General features: G+C 46.1%; 1 long non-coding RNA gene across 1 annotated transcript; it reads right to left on the bottom strand.

Annotated features, from left to right (window-relative positions):
• Nucleotides 1-5,641: 5,641 nt before the first annotated feature.
• On the bottom strand, nt 5,642-15,259 carry LOC120749677 (uncharacterized). Its single transcript, XR_005699728.2, has 3 exons — nt 15,144-15,259; nt 11,698-11,857; nt 5,642-8,644 (listed from the first exon to the last, which is right to left on the bottom strand). It is a non-coding gene; the product is annotated as an uncharacterized LOC120749677 (long non-coding RNA).
• Between the last annotated feature and the right edge of the window lie 1,196 nt (nt 15,260-16,455).

Here is a 16,455-nt window from a genome sequence, read left to right on the forward strand (position 1 = left end):
TGGGGCTTGCTGGCCTGAGTCTAGTGCTCATTAGTGGCTGCTCGCTGCACTGCTGTGCTCCTTATCACCTTACTCTATGGTGCCTGGGAACATTTCGATAACAGCCATGGCCATGTGTCGGGCTGGCAGATGGCCAGAGCTGCTGCTGCTGTTCCGGGCAGGCTGGAACTCCGGCGTGAACTCGAGTGGAAGGGCCTGTGATCTGTGGGTGAGTCCATGTGGGAGCTGGACACCCTGAGGCATCTGTGGCCCTGGATAAGGCCGTGCCAGAGCAGGTACATCTCAGAGCATCTGTGCCTGTGGTTGTGTCTGTGTCACGGCAGCTGGACCTCTGAAGGGATCGTGGCCCAAGGGTAAGTCCATGCTGGAGAAGACACACCTTGAAATATCAGTGGCTGTGCTTCAGGTCATGCAAGAGTACCCCAAAGTGTGTGGCTGTGGATAAGCCCAGGAAAGAGCAAATATACCCCTGGAGGGACTGCAGTCATGGGTAAGGCCATGCTGGAGCAGGTTTACTTTCAAAGGGACTGGCTGTGGGTGAGGCCGTGCTGGAGCAGGAACATCTCTCAAGGCGTTGTGGCCCATGGAAAAAGACCATGTTGAAATTGGTCTACCTCAAAGCAACTCTAGCTGTGGGTAAGTCCACGCCACAGTGGCAGGTAGACCCCCAAAGAGTCTGGTTTGTGGATAAGGCTTCACTTGGAGCAGGTACTACTCCAAGTCAACCAAGGGACTGCGGTCTGTGGAAAAGTCCAAGCCAGAGCAGGGTAAGCAGAAGAGTTAACTGCAATTTTAAACCCCCATGGTCTGTTCCAAAAGAACCAGAGGTGGAAATTGTAATGCAAACATCTTGAAATTGTTGTAATGTGGAATTTGAGTTGCGTGTTACAGGAATTACCACAGCAGGAATCACCCAAAGCAGTGGAAGACAAGCCTTACAGGAAGAAGTGCAAGTGCAACAGTGGCCTGACCTGACCTGCTTTTTGGTGCCCAGTAACTCCACACCAGGTCTCCTGTCCTGACCAAAGTCATGGATTAATGAGCTCAGAGGACATTTCGTGGATGTTTGTGGATGCTTGACAGACATTTCACAGGGGTGATCCATAGACTGAGGAAATGATACTTGTGTATTATATCAAAGGATGGTGACAGTGGGGCTGGGTAATGAGGATGTACTGGATAGTGTGGGACTTGAATAATGATGTAAATGGTATGGAATCAGGAATGGAGAATATCCTTGTTTGGGCTGGGATAGAGCTAGGATTCATCATAGGAGCTAGTGTGGGACTATAGTTTGGTTTCGTGCCGAGAACAGTGTGGGTAACACAGGGATGTGTTTGTTACAGCTGAGCACGGCTGATGCAGGGTCAGGGCCCTTTCTGAAACAGCTGACCCCAAAGGGATATCCCAGACCATATGGCATCATACTCAGCACATAAAGCTGGGGAAAGAAGGAAGGGATGTTTGGAATTACGGAGTTCTTCTTCCCAAGTCACCAGTACATGTGATGGAGCCCTGCTTTTGTGGGGATAGCTGAACACCTGCCTGCCCACGGGAAGTGATGAATGGATTCCCTGTTGTGCTCTGCTTGTGTGCACAGCTTTTGCTTTATCTGTTAAACTGTCTTGATATCTACCTGTAAGTCTTCTCACTTCTCTGAATCCCCACCCCATCCCTGTGGGGGCCCTGACCAAGTGCCTGTTGTGGAAGGAAAGAGAAATACTCTTCAATAATATGCCTGGAAACTGTCCAGAGAGCACCCAGACAAAACCTCCCAGCAGCAGGGGAGTAAATGCAGTGCCTTAGAGATGCCTCTCCCTAATTCTTACGGAATAAATCAGTGCCTGGGAGGCAGCTTCCTGTGGTTCAGCTGCAGAAAGAACCCCACGAGGCTATTTGGGAATTACCACCCATGATTTTTTGTTTTGCTACAAATCTTAATACAGAGAATTTTAATTATTATTTATTCTTTGCAGGGAGAAATATGAACTTGTTGGCTGAAGGCACGCTTGTTTATTTAATATGTGCCGCTTGAAAAATGTCTTGTTAAGCATCTTGAGCACGTTAGTAACAGGTCACATCTTACAGATGATGCATTATTTCTCACTTTTCTCCTCTCTCTTTAGGATTATGGTTTTTTAACTTCCTGGTGAATATTCTGCTGGAGTAAACCTGAAAGAAGTTAGAAATTCAAGGAAATCAGCCCAATTCCAACCTTTGCTGTTCAGTGTTCCTTTTCATGTATGACATCAAATGGAGGATGGTGGCGGAGGGACCTCCTGAGAAGTCTGGAGTGAGCTTAGGCATTTTAAATATTTGGGGATATTCTGAAAAATTCCTGCCACTGGGCCAGTCCTTTTCCTGCGATGAGTAAGCAGACTCTTCTGACTGCATTTATTTAGTATGTGCTGAGCTAGGTCAACAAAGGGCCTGCTTGAAAATCCCAGGCAAGGAGTTTCCAGCAGACACTGGCAACTGCCCTCCTCAACTGGGGTCCAATTTCCAACAGGACCAAAGCCAAGCTCAACAACAAAGTTAAAAGCCAAACCATGAATAAACTGACTTCCTTACATTGTAAATATATCGGAAAAGGGCAGCAGTTCAAAAGGGAAAATGAGCAAAACTGATTATTTTCCTTGAAACTGAATCCCAGGGGGTGATTGTCCATTGAGATGCCCCCGGGAGAGTTGTGCTGCGCCAAGAAGCAAGAGAGTTTGGGTAGGACATGGCCAAGAGGCCTCCAAGCTGTTGCACAACAGGAATTTGGGTACAGAGTAACAATCGGCTGAGGAAAGGAAAAACAGTTCTCAAAAACCTTATTCCTGAGCTAAACCAGATTCTCAGGCCACGTTGAAGCTTAATTTTGATTCTTCAGCTGCGTTGGGTGGGGGTGGTTTTTCAGCGATGTGTATGTGGTAGTACATGCTGGATGCGGTTCAAGTCATTATGAGAAAGTAGCTACAGGAAAAATAAAAAAAAAGGTCATAATGCTCCAGTTGATAGTCTTGTAGTTTGGGTGCACTGAGAGCTCTGGTAAAGCTCTCCCTCTCTGGAGCTCTAAAGGCACTGTAAAATGATGAGAAGTTTTGATCTAGCACATGCGAGCTCAGGGCAAATCCACCTTAATCTTGGGAGTAACAAAACAGCAGTGAATAAAACTTTTCAGCCTTTAAAATCAAAGTCAAGAAGAACAAACCTCAGTGACCTTCAAAATGGAGAGCAGATGAAGTTGTTCATCAGGGAGTACTGGAAGCAAAAGAGATGAGTTTATTTGTGCATTATTTAAATTACTGTTAGCTGCTCTTCAGTCCAACATATACTCAGGATCTCTAGGATTTGGAAGCTGGGTGTCTGTGCTGAGGGCTCAGATATCTCTCCTCACCCCCCAAAAGAAAAAAAACTCGTTAAAAGAATCTACCTGCATTATGCTCTCTGTGGAGGCTGCTGTAAATGACCACTCTTTCTTCCATTAGTTTTATTACTGAGAACCTCCCCCGTTCTGCCTCTTTGCTCCTGCTTTAATTGAAGCTTTGCTAGCAGATAGCCATCAGAAAAGACATCTGCAATTCAATTAGATGAGTGCTTAAGCTCCTGGTCTCTGTGAAAGCAGCCGCTGCCAGAACAGAGTGCCCTCCATGGGCTCGCTGGGGCTGCAGCCTGCGGTGCTTTGCGCTTCACCCCCTCCTGCCCTGCCGGCCCCGCTTACAGGTGCTTGAAATGAGGAGTCATTCCCCACTGGAGGCTTCTAGGAGCTCATTTCCTCTTCCTTGCAAAGCCGGAGAGAAGCTGGGAACTTGGTACCGCTGAGGAGCCGTGAAACCTGCTTTATAATGTCCTGAAGGTGGTTGCTGCAGAGTAGAATCTTTCTGCCATGGGAGGTAGGATATTGAAGAGTTCTAAAGGTGCTCCAGGGGTAACTTATTGCATCTTTTGCATAGACGTGAAAGCATGATGAATTTATAGGAATGTCCATACCAAAGGAAGTTGGACTTTCATTCAGTCTCTGGTGCTGTAACTGGCATGGTCCCTGGTGCCACCTGCTCCAGGGCCACCATTCCTGCTTGCAGTGACCCTAAGAGGTGTCTGAGGTGTGAATCAAACATCTGGGCAGGCCAGACCACTGAACTCCTGCAAGGAACAACTCTCTGGAAATATTTCCATGACCTTAGCGGTAAATGTTGGTATCTAAGTGATGTCAGGCTAGTCCCTGACACAAACCACAACCTTGTTTATAAATGCTCCAGAAGGATGCTCCAGAAGGATGCTACAGAGTGCTTCAGTGGTCTTGCTTAAAGCGTTTGTAAGAACTGATTATAAGGACTTGCAAAATCACAAGTGAAAGAAGCCAGAAGGGGTCCTTTGTAGAAAAGATACAGTTGATGAGAACCCCAGATCTGAGGAGAAATGAAAAGTGAAGGTGAGCATGAAGAGTAGATTTGGTTTGCAGCTCACTGCAAGCTCCCCTGCCTTCAGGCAGGAGGAAGTGGCCCCCAGCTGATAGAGGGGAAGACCAAATACTTACCTGGGATGAGAGAATGGGGATCAGAACAATGCAGCTGAGTGTAGCAGATGGGTTAGAGTGCTGTACCTGTCTGTGCCCCTGAGTATAGGGCTTAGCAAAGCCTTGGTGAGAAGCCTGCAGCCATGGGTTTTCTCCAAATGCCTTTTACGTTATTATTCTTATTATTCTTATTATTTTTAATAAATCAAATTAAATCTTACAGAGCAAGGAATTAGTCTATCAAGGGCCCCTTTCTGTTTTAAAGAATTGACAGTTGAGGAGGTTCGGGGCTGCTTTTCTGCTGGAGCATCCTTCAAAGCCTGCCGTGTTTTAACTTGCTCCTGGACAATCTGGATTTTGGCAGAGCACATGTATGTGTCTAGACCTCCCAGGCCATCCCTGCCAAGCCTGTTGGATCAGGAGGTGGAAGGCCTGTAAGACAGCTGATACAGGAGCTTTCAGCTGGCCACGGCCCACCCACCCTTCTCTCAAGGAGCTCCTCATGAGGGTTATGCCTCCAGCCACTGGTAAGGCATATGAGGTGAGGAGAGGGCTGCACCTCTGCACCCTGTAGCCCAAGGGAAACACTTCCACTTTCCATGGATTTTCTAATTTCAACATCTCAGCATGACTGCTCATAGGCAATCTAGAGGGAAAATTATCTTGTACCACAATTCTCTCTGCATTTCACCACCCTGCTTCAGTGGCAAGCACCCATTTATTTAAAAATGTTTCCTTTTGGGGATGTGAAAATACAAGTATCTGTTGTTAGTAATTTAGAGACGAAAAAATTCATGTATCAATGCTAAAAATTAATATAAATATAAAACACACTGTAGAAGGCTACAGCAGTTCTGCAGACAGGGTTGTACATCCCAGGGGGAAGAAAGAATCCTTCCAGCATAGCCTGGCAGTTCATGGCTGTTCCAGCTCCTGGAAGACCAACCAATCTAGGGAAAGGTTGAAATGAAAACACTTACACCCTTGTGAGATGTTGTATATGAAAACTCTCAGACATTAATTTTCTTTTCAGAAAAAGTGAGAAGAAAAGCAAACTTTATTTTTGGTCCAAATTTTCACAAGGCTCCATTTTTATATATACTTCAAAGTTTGCCAATGAAGCTACTTGGCAACATCAGTACAGAGAAAGGATATATCACCTATCATCTATGTTAGAAGCAAACCCAGGATAAACCTTCAGTATTGCTAATTTTTAATGACCTTATCATAATGCCAGATAGATTTGATGTTCCCATTAAAATATGAGTTCCTGAAATAATGCTGCTCCTGTGGGACTTGTACCTTCTATTAAGAATGAGTCAGCTTCTAGCCTTGGGTTTCTGGGTAAAAGAGCTGAAAATATCAAGGAGCTGCAATACACCAAGCTAGAAATCAGAAAAGAAATAAGAGGAAAAAAAATCCAAAATTGTTTTTTAAGATTAAATGACTTTTTTGGCCTGAAATTTTGGATGGTTTGACAACTCCGAAATCGTGTTGGACCAAACTTGTTCTTGTGCTGTGACAGTGACACAATCTGCCTTTGGGTGTCATGGTGCCGCGATCCTGCAGCAAATTAATTAAGGGTTTGGGGTTATAAACAAACACAGGATCAATCTTTCACAAAGTGGGATTGATTTATTTTTTCCTTGATGTGCGACAGTTTTGTGATATTTAAGCATATGCTGGATTTTTAACCTTAAATACCGTTTATCTCTTTCCCTCCCAAGGAGCATTTTGTATTCAGTGTGTTTTATCTGGTGACTCATATTATCTGCAAATAATCAAGCTGAAATACTAATTGCTTATGAAGAGGGAATAAAGGATGACATTGTTCTGGATCATCAAAAGCAATTCAATCTGTTCCTCAAGGCAGGAATAAAGGTTGCAGCCTTGTTTACAAAAACGGGGAAGGCAAGGGGCCACTCCCTTTCAGCCGTGCAGATGGGTGAGGAGAAACAGCCTTCAGATTGGGGTTACAGAATGCTACAGCTCTACTGAGCCTTTTCAAAGTAGCATTTAGTTCAGAGGCAGCGCTGTTCATTCACTCACCCCAAAAGAATCCGGAGGGCTTTTATTATAGCTCTACAACCTGGGCAGTGTTTGGCACCACATGCTTTGAGAAGATTGCTTCCCTGGAGCTCTTGCAGATTGTGCCCAGGCCCCAGGGCTAGCGCCCTTCAGTGCCCAGGGGCACGGCCACCCTACAGCCAGCGGTGCTTTCTCAGCGGCCCCGACAGTAGGGGCAGGTCTGCGGATCCAGAACTCTCCAAAAACAGGTTTCCTAAAGCTTAGGTTGTGTTTTGAAGGGTCAAGAGAAAGCACGGACTTTTCTGTTTGTTCCAGAAACTGCTGGCTAAGTCAACGAGACTGAAAAATAGCACCAGGCATTTCCAGCAAAAATAACCAGCAGCAGTAATGGTCCCATCTCCAGTCTACTACACGTCATCCTTTCACAGCTTCACCTGGGGCATAGCAAAGGACAGGAGAGTTGTTTGAAAAACTGGAATCACAGAATAATAGCATTGCTTCTGGTTGGTTTGCGATGCCCAAGCCAAACTTCTAGCGTCCCAGGCTCTGGATTTAAGGGCCTGGAGATGAAGCCCTGTGAGGAGCAACTGAGGTCACTTGGTCTGTTCTGCCTGGAGAAGACTGAGGGGAGATCTTACACTCTCCAAGTTCCTCAGGAGGGGAAGAGGAGAGGCAGGCACTGATCTCGTCTCTGTGGTGACAGTGACAGCACACCAGGGAACGGCCTGAAGCTGTCTCAGGGGAGGTTCAGGTTGGATATCAGGAAAAGGTTCTTCACCCAGAGGGTGGTTGGGCGCTGGAACAGGCTCCCCAGGGAAGTGGTCACAGCACCAAGCCTGATAGAGCTCAAGAAGTTTTTGGACAATGCTCTCAGGCACAGGGTATGACACTTGGGGATGGTGCTGTCCAGGGCCAGGGATTGGACTCAATGATCCTTGGGCATCCCTTCCAACTCAGTGCATTTTGTGATTCTGTGAATAATGATTTACTGCACATGCAAATACTTACTGATGGGTTGAAATGACAAATGTACACAATCCTATGGCTTTTGGTTTTAAAAAACTTGCTTTTAAAAGATAAGAGGCTGATCTAAGGCTTAATTGTTCCTTGAGCAACCTTTGCTCCACTGGTGCTGGAAAGTCATTTTCCAGGCTGTGACACCTGCTGACCCGAGGCATCAGGGGATGGAAGCAGACCCAGACATGAGTGACCTGTGCTTGGTGCCTGTTTGTGCTGCACATACTGACACACAGCCCCGGTGTGCAGCGGCCTGTGCTGTGCTCAGACATGCTCTGTGTGCTGATGCCACACAGATGTGGTTGTGTTGGACAAATAATTCGCTGTGCCAAAATGCCCCCAGACTGGGGCTGCCTTGGGTCTCCGCCTAACCTTGGGTGGTGTGATACGAGTCCTTCAACTACAGACTGGTTCAAATGCATGCTTGAAATGCAGTTATCTGGGAAGCCAAGGACTTCTAGAAGGGTTGGGTGCTGTGCCTCTGATGGCACATGCTTGGAGTGGGAGATGATGACCTGCACCATCAGCACAGCAAATGCCATTGCTGCTGTGGGTAAGGATACAAGACCATGCCTGGGCAAAGCTGAGACGTGTTGTCTCCTGGCATGGGATTCATCACATGATTGCAGGGACATAGTCGCATAGATGTAGGATAACTGAACCTTTAAGGGACCTGGGAAGATCATGTGCTCCAACTTCTCACTCAAAGCAGGGCTAATTTCAGCATGAGGCCAGATCACTCAAGCCTGTGTCCACCTGAGTTTTGGAAACCTCCAAGGACAAAAAATCCACAGTCCTTCTGGGGACACTCTTCTGATGTTGTTTGAGTTTTTTTCTTAATACCCAATCAGACTTCCCTTTGATGCAACTTTTGTCCTGGCCCATGAAGGTTCTCACCTCATTTCGCGTGAAATTATTTGCAAGTTGCAGATGAGGAGTAGTGCCCATCTTTTCCCACTGGTGATTCCTTGTGCATGTTGCTTCCCTTCTACTTGCAGTTATCCTGGGCTGCAGACACCTCCTTCACCTGCTGTCTCCATCAGAGATAACCAACCCTTCCTCAGCTGTGACTGTCCACATGGAAAGCTGGAATAGCTTCTGATGACAAAGCAGGAAAAAAACTGCTTTTAGGGAGAGGAAGAGAGAGGCTGGTTGACTTTACCTGTTCCACCTGCAGTTCCTGTGTTCGGGGACCCAGCCTGCCTGTGGTGTTCATGTGCTTGGCATAGGTGACTACGGAAGAGCTCATCTTCTTTTCAGAATGCAAATTAAGACAGAAATTACAATGTGCATGGTTTTGTTTGTTTTGGTTTTTTTTCCACAGTGTGTAGCTGCAGTATTTATGTTATTGGAAAGCCATGGGCTCTCTGTGGAGTCATCCTGCACCCCAGGATAAAAGAAAAACATGCATGGGGGGGGGGACTGGTTGGAGCAGTGCATTTGAGAAACGTGGATGAAATAATCCTCAAGCAATTCCTTTATTTAGGAATGACAAAAGAGCTGGCAGGTGATTCCTTCATTCTCTGACAGGGACAATAATATCTTGTCTATAAAGGCTTCTTAAAAAAGCTTTTTAAGTTGAACCCATCAGAATTTTTTTCAATGAAGTGTTTTTGACAGAAGATATCGCTCAAAATTAAAATAATTGCAAAAAAAAAAAAGGCAAAAATGCCACAAAATGGTCCTAAATCTGTAGAGGAAAAATATAATAGAAATGCTTTCAATTCATAAGTTGTTCATTTTAAAAAACCTGGAATTTCATTGTGACATTTTTAAAGTTATATGTTCTGTAGGGGTTTTTAACATCATGGCTGACATGTCATGAAATCATCACGGCGCATAATAACATCTCATCATTTCTAGCTCAGAGTGTTGCCTGTTTGTTGTAGTGAAACAGTTTGGCACCTGATCAAAGTCTCTCCTGTCTGTCTTGTAAAAAAAAAAAAAAAAAAAGTCAAACTTCCATTACAACACAGACAGGAGACACTTTGATCTAGTAAAGAAAGTATGTTAGTGTTTACTAAGTGGCAGATGGTTTTAATAGTTTTAAAATGAAACAGAATAATAATAAAAAAAACAAACGGTTTTCCTATATAATGTGCAGGACAAATGAAATGCCACGAAATCATATGAAAAAAAACCTTAACAAGAGATTAAAAGCAGGAAAGAGCATATCTTAAGAGAAAGTGACCTTTTTTTTGGTAAGGGTATTTTCCTTTGTCATTTGCTTTTGACTGGGCTCGGTTTGCCAGGCACTGAGTCTGCCCTGCACTTTGCTGCTGGGATGGGGGAATGGAGCTGGCAGGGCTGTGAGGCCGGAGATGCCTAACTTGTTTATAAAGAGAGATGAGGTTGACCCATGTGACAAGGGTGACCCCTGCATTGTTGCCATTGGCTCGTTTAATGTCCAAGAAAAAATTCCTGATCAGCAAATATGCCTATTCTTAGCAAATATATTTCTTAAATAAAAAATAAAAACCTAAAGAGCTGCCTGATCTGGAGCATAAACTCGAAACAGTTATGTGTGGTACTTGGGGATCTGTTCCAGGAAACAGTGTGCTGAGCTCCACGTCTGACTCCAGCTCTTTGGGAACTGGGTGCCAGCATCACACCATACGTGTAAGCATATAACAATAACCACTACTATTATTGTTATCATTTTTAATTATCATCATCATAATCGTTATTATTATTGTTATTGCTATTATTATTCCCCCAGCATCAAACAGAATCATATGAGAGTGTGCACACAGTGAACAGAATTCAGAAATAAACACACAGAGTCATCACACAAATGTTCCCCAGCAAGAGCAGTGTGAGATCACACCAGCTTCAGGCTGGCTTACCAATACGGGTAAAATCAGTATAAAACAAAAATGTCCTTTTGCGTTGCGGGTCCTTGGTTAGGGAGGTTGGTAGAAGCCCCGTGAGGGTTCCCATTCCCCTCTGATAACTCATCCTGCCCTGCTTTAACTGTTATCCAGTAATGTGAGCATCACTGCTGATTGTAGGATCATTTAGGTTGGGAAAGATCATCTAGTCCAACCATAGAGCAACAGCTGAGCCTGCTGGTGGGACATCCCACTGGTGTCCTACCACAGACTTCCAGCTGCACAGGCATCTGCCAAATGGAAGAGCAGCCGACTGCTGGCCTTCCTGCATCAGACTGTGGCAAGTCCTCAGAAGACACGAGATGGCCAGAAATGTCTTAGCATTTGTGCCATCAAAACTGGGGTGTCCACGCCCACAAGGCACAGCTGTACTGTCAGCAGAGGCAGCTGTGACATGGAATGGCTCTGCTTCCTGACTGTCCCTGAGCCTGCAGTCCTGTCTGCTAAAATGTTGGGTATCTACCTGCCTTACCTGCCTGCAGGATGGAGCCAGCACAGCTTGCAGTGTGTCCTGAACACTTTTCACCGTGAGATTCCTTATATGTGACTCTGTTGGGTCACATATATGCTGGAAAGCCAGCAGCTTTCCGCCCTGGTATTCATAGCAGACCTCCACATGCCTGTGGAAAGCAGGGCCATGGCACAGGAAGAGTTACTGAAGGAGGAAGCACAGGGAAGAGGAAAGACAGATTTCAAGCCTCGAGTCAGCCAAAAAGCTGAAGTTGTAGGAAGCTGCGCTGAAAAGATGAAAAAAAAAAAAGAAAAGAAAGGGAGATTTGAATGGATCCAAGCCTGCTGAGGGGTATAAAGGAGAAAAACAGTGCTGGCACGAAACTCTTCCAGCTGCTTTCCACAGACCCGGCACAGCAAATTTGTCACAGGAAGTAAAGCAGAGAAAGGGAGTGAAATGGGTCAAGGCAAGGAGGACACGTGGAGGAAGCGATGCTTTCTACCTCTGGCAAGGCCAGGGCACTGAGCTCAGGTCTGCATGCGGGCCCACGACCAGCACGGGATTTTGGGTGCCCTTGGAGAGGTACAGCAGGGATGTGGATGGGGCTAGATGGGGAAATGTCCCCTGGGCCTGGCAGAAGCAATTCGGTCAGCTCTGCCCCCAACCATTCAGGGTGAAGCAGGGAGAAGAGTGGCCTTGGTCTGCCTCCTTCACTGCCTCCCCTCCCTTCACGCAACAGGTGAATCAGGGGGAACACAAAAAAACAAACAAAAACCATAAAAACCCCACAAACAAACAAACAAACCCACCAGAAAGTAAAGAGAGAAGCTGCTCAGCGTAGGAGATGAAGTATTTATGATAAAGATGCCCTTCAGGTGCGACAGGGTGTGTCAGGAGTGTCCACGGGGGAAGGTTACCACTCATGTCTGGTGTGAAGGCAATGCCATCAGGTCCTGCAATCAGCCAGCCCTGCGAGAGACAGAAATGTTAATGGTTAATGACTCAAAACAATGACCCATTTGTGGAGGCGGCAGGGTGCTTTGCACCCCCCGAGGGGGAGGAGGAGAGGTTTTGGGTGTGTAATAGCAAACCTCTGTCTGCACATGCCAGAGGGGGTGAACAATCACCACCAGAGGCTACAAGCCAGGCCGATAAGAGGCAGATCCTGTGAGGTGGGATGGTGCTTTCCATCATGCCAATTGCCCTCCCTTATAAGTCACTCCATTGTAAAACCCCCCACGCCTTCTCCTGGGAGGGGTCCTGAGGGTTTTCATCCCTCCTGATGGGGCATTCCTGGCTCAACTGCGCTGATGTGAGAAGCAGCTGTCATATCTTAGAAGGTCAGAAGCCATCAAAGATCCCCAAAGTGCCCTCAGACTCATTTCTGAGGCCTTTCCCCAGAGGACTGAAAGCTCTCCACCAGGGGAGGTACCTGGGCGTTCCCACCGACCTTCTCACTTTTCTCCTCTCTCCTCTCTCTTCTCTTCTCTTCTCTTCTCTTCTCTTCTCTTCTCTTCTCTTCTCTTCTCTTCTCTTCTCTTCTCTTCTCTTCTCTTCTCTTCTCTTCTCTTCTCTTCTCTTCTCTTCTCTTCTCTTCTCTTCTCTTCTCTTCTCTTCTCTTCTCTTCTCTTCTTCTCCTCTTCCTCTTTTTCCCTTACACATTTTCTTAAGTGAGTGATATTTTGAAGCTTTCATATTGCCATATTACTGTAGATAACAGTAACCAAAACGGCTACATGCCTGCTTTCCATTGCAACCAAACTGCTCTAAAATAAACCCTATGTGTGTGTATGTATATGTATCTTTACAAACGCTGATCATTCAGTCTCCTTCCACTCTAATCCACCCCAAGGGGTCTATTAACAAGAGCCCGGGTCACCCTCACCATTTGGGGCTGGATGTAACAAACCCCTGCCGGATGGGGCCCTGGGGCTGTGAACCCAGCTCCAGGGGGATGGGATGAGGAGCAGTTACCGGTGAAGAGGATGTTAGGTGAAATGCTATGGCGGTGTGGAAAAAGCACTGGGAAGAGAACGGATGGCTGGCCCCATAGGAAAAGAAAGTTGGAGAGGAATTTTTTATGAGGATATGTAGTGACAGAACAAGTGGCAAAGGCTTTAAACTGAAAGAGGGTGGGTTTATTTTAGGTATTAGGAGGAAATTATTTCCTGTGAGGGTGGGGAGGCACTTGAACAGGTTGTTCAGAGAAGCTGTGGATGCCCCATCCCTGGCAGTGTTCAAGACCAGGCTGGATGGGGCTCAGAGCAACCTGGTCTAGTGGACAGTGTCCCTGCCCATGGCAGGGAGGTTGGAATAAGGCAATCTTTAAAAGCCCCTTCCAACCCAAACCACGCTATCATTCTATGAAAAAGGGTTTATGGGTAAAAGCCACAAGGTTAATGAACCTGTAGCAGCCAGCTTGAGACGCAGTGTGTGATTTTCACCTTTGGTATTTAGAAAAGGCATGTAAGAACCAGCTCTAATGCATAAAAGATACAGGCCTGTGCACATAACCTCTGGGATCACTTAGGGTCCTCCCTGGGAAGAGGTGAGCAGGAGGAGGATGGGAAATAGCTTTCAGTGACATACACCAACAGAAACAAAAGCAAGCTGTTGCTCTACTCTTGAAGGTGGCAGGTTAGGAGTAATGGCTTGGAGCTGAAGGAGGAGCAGGGCTCGGGTTAGACTTTGAGATGAGGGCTAAGCAGTGAGAAGTCGCCCACTGAGGTGAAGCTTCCTGGACTTACATGGAGCTTGACAAGTGATTCAGAAATGGTTTCTACCAGCAGGAAAGGTTTGTCTAAACCCAGCTACCCCAGCCATCTTATTCAAGAAGAAAGTTGGAGTTTCCAAGGGACGGCACTAAACGTATGTCATTATCAGTACTGTGTTCTCAAGATGGGTCTCTAGATAATGACACTAAGTCTGTTTCTCAAGCAAAATTTACATGTGATTTGCTGGAGGCTGTGTGCAAATAACGAACGTCCCTCAGAGTTCGATGCTACAAATGTTATTGCTCAGAAATCAATCTGTTGATTGAGGAGGTCATTTACTGCTAGAAAAATTGTGCTGTCTCCCAAATCCAGCTGTGAGCTTAGGAGCGGAGTCTACCTAGTCAGATGTGCTCTGTTGGTTTGGTCTCTGTCAGAACGCACTTGAGCTCCTGTGCTCACTGCTTCCTCCACTGCCTCCTCCTCCTCCTTGGCATCCCAGTGCTCCAGGTGCTCTGGGGCAGATTTTGTTTTCCTACAGGACTGGTTCAGTGTGATGAACATGCAGGGAGAGAGCATAGGAGGCAGCTTTGTGCTGTCAGCCCAAGGATCCTTGAAGTGGCTGGGCACCTCATTGTGACATGGAACAATAGTTTGGAGATAATGATAACTTACAACATATGTCTAAGAGGTTGTTTATGATGGTGTTTTTTTAAATCATTTCTCTCTTAGTTAAATGTCACAGGATCAAAGAGCCACAGCAGTCCAAGTACAGTTGTTCTTAAAGCTCAGGACTAAGCACCAATCCCAGCTTGGTCAGACTTTGCTGAACCCTTGAGAGGAGATAGCCTTGCACAGTGATTTGTACCAGCACGCTTGTATAGAATACAAGTTACGTTAGGATACGCAGTGTGATCACTGGAGCGTGTAAAACATGCCTTTGAAAGCAGTTCAAGGTTTGTGGGAGCTTGAGTGGGTTGGAAGGGCCTCTAGGTACCAGCAGAGCACAGCACAGCACAGCACAGCTCAGGGACCAGATGCTCCAGCCCCCGAACCCCACATCCCTGCCTGAAAAGGTGGCCCAGTTCATCCCTATTAGAAGTCTCTAACAAGCTTGTAACCTAAAACTGTAAATACAGGAACAGATTTTGTCACCAGGGCTCGCCCAAAAGTCTTCCCTTGGGAGAGATTAAAGCTATTCCAGATGGCAGCAGTGACAGTGCTGCCCCTCAACACCAGGTAACAACCCTCAGGAGAGCAGCCCTCCAAACCCCCTGCAGGCACTGCTGCCCAGGATCCCAAGTACCAGCAAAACTCCCACCAGCTTTCTTGTCCTGACATGTTTTCTATCAAGACTTAGTAGCCACTAAATATTGAACCCTGAAAATCTGGGGAGGAAAGGTAGCAAAACAAACTTTATTGCTGTTTCAGAGCTGTTACCTAAGGCACAAACACAAGTTTCAGGGGGAACCATTCCAGGCTGGTGACTGCTTTCCACCTTCCTGTTTTCCCTCGCTGCCCACCCTTCAGAAGTGTGTTCATACCTGGTCTGCAGACAAAATGCCCAAAGACAGCCAGCAGCTGGATCCTACGGGGGACTTCTTCCGTGGCTTCAAAAATATGGGTGGGGAGAGAGAAAAAGGAGTTTTCGGTTGTTACTGCTTTGCTCTTTTGCTCTGCTAGGTCATGTAAAAACAGATGCAGAAAGACAAGATAAGGAACTCTGTGGTTTCATCTTGTAACCTCAAACAGCAAACACTCCTCAAAAACAGTTTACTATGTGGTCACATTGCTTCGAAGGAAGGATAAGAAGCTCAACTGAAAAAAACACAATATAGTAATTGAAAAATAATATTTAGTCACAGAGGAGCTATAAATAAAGTAGAAGATGCCCTGAGATCTGAAATCCTCAAAAACTCAATAGCATCTGTCAGGAGGTTTCTTCTTTTTTTTCTCTTACAGAGGTGCTTCAGTTGCTACTGATACAGGCACCTCCTCCCAACAACGGGCTAGACGGTTTACCCACCCTCCGCAAGTCCCTTTAAAATAGATGCTTTTCAGCACGTGCCAGGAATAGCCTAATGTGAAATGTGCTAAGATGTTGCAACTTCTGTTGGGTTTATTTGGAGTGAGTACAATGAAGCAGCATGAGGCAGGACCCTGAGGCTGGGGAAAAACATGGAAAGGAGAAGTTCAATAATATAAAGTAATTTTGAACTGCTAAGTTTCATTTTCATGTGTACTGCTAGCACGGCACTACAGAACAGGTTGAAGATTAAAAAAAAAACCTAACCAAAAACATTAAATACCAATACGTTAACTATAGCACTTGCAGCTTCACAGAAAAAAACCAGATGTTCTGTAAATGCAGATGTTGCCAGGACTGAAATAACATCTGGCGTATACTGATAATTACTAATTGGACTCGTTCAGTGGGTAGAGCTTCACAGCAGCAGAGTAAAGGCTGAGTAACACACTGGCTCCTTCCCCCAGCTCCAGAGACTATCTGAATTTCTACTTTGGCTTCCCTTTCTTCTTCATTTTCCTTGCCATTTTTAATTTCAGCCTCATTGGTGCTTTCCAAGAGCCTCTGTTTCCTCTCCCGCCGCCCTGGGTGCCCACCCCACGGAGGCAGGTCCCTGCTGGCAGCTGCCAATGCCACCCCCTCCCCAAGGCAGACACCGAGCAGGGAAGGAGGTTCGGAGCAATCCTAAGGGGTGTCACCAACACTGGTCCCCCTCCCACTGAGGACAACGTGTCTGCTTGATGCCAAGCACGGAAAATCAAACACAATTTTGGGGCAGGGAGTGCAAAATCCCTCTAACCAGCACAAGGAAACTCAGAAGGAACATCACC

This window comes from Hirundo rustica, chromosome 2 (genome assembly GCF_015227805.2).
Source record: "Hirundo rustica isolate bHirRus1 chromosome 2, bHirRus1.pri.v3, whole genome shotgun sequence".
NCBI lineage: Eukaryota > Metazoa > Chordata > Aves > Passeriformes > Hirundinidae > Hirundo > Hirundo rustica.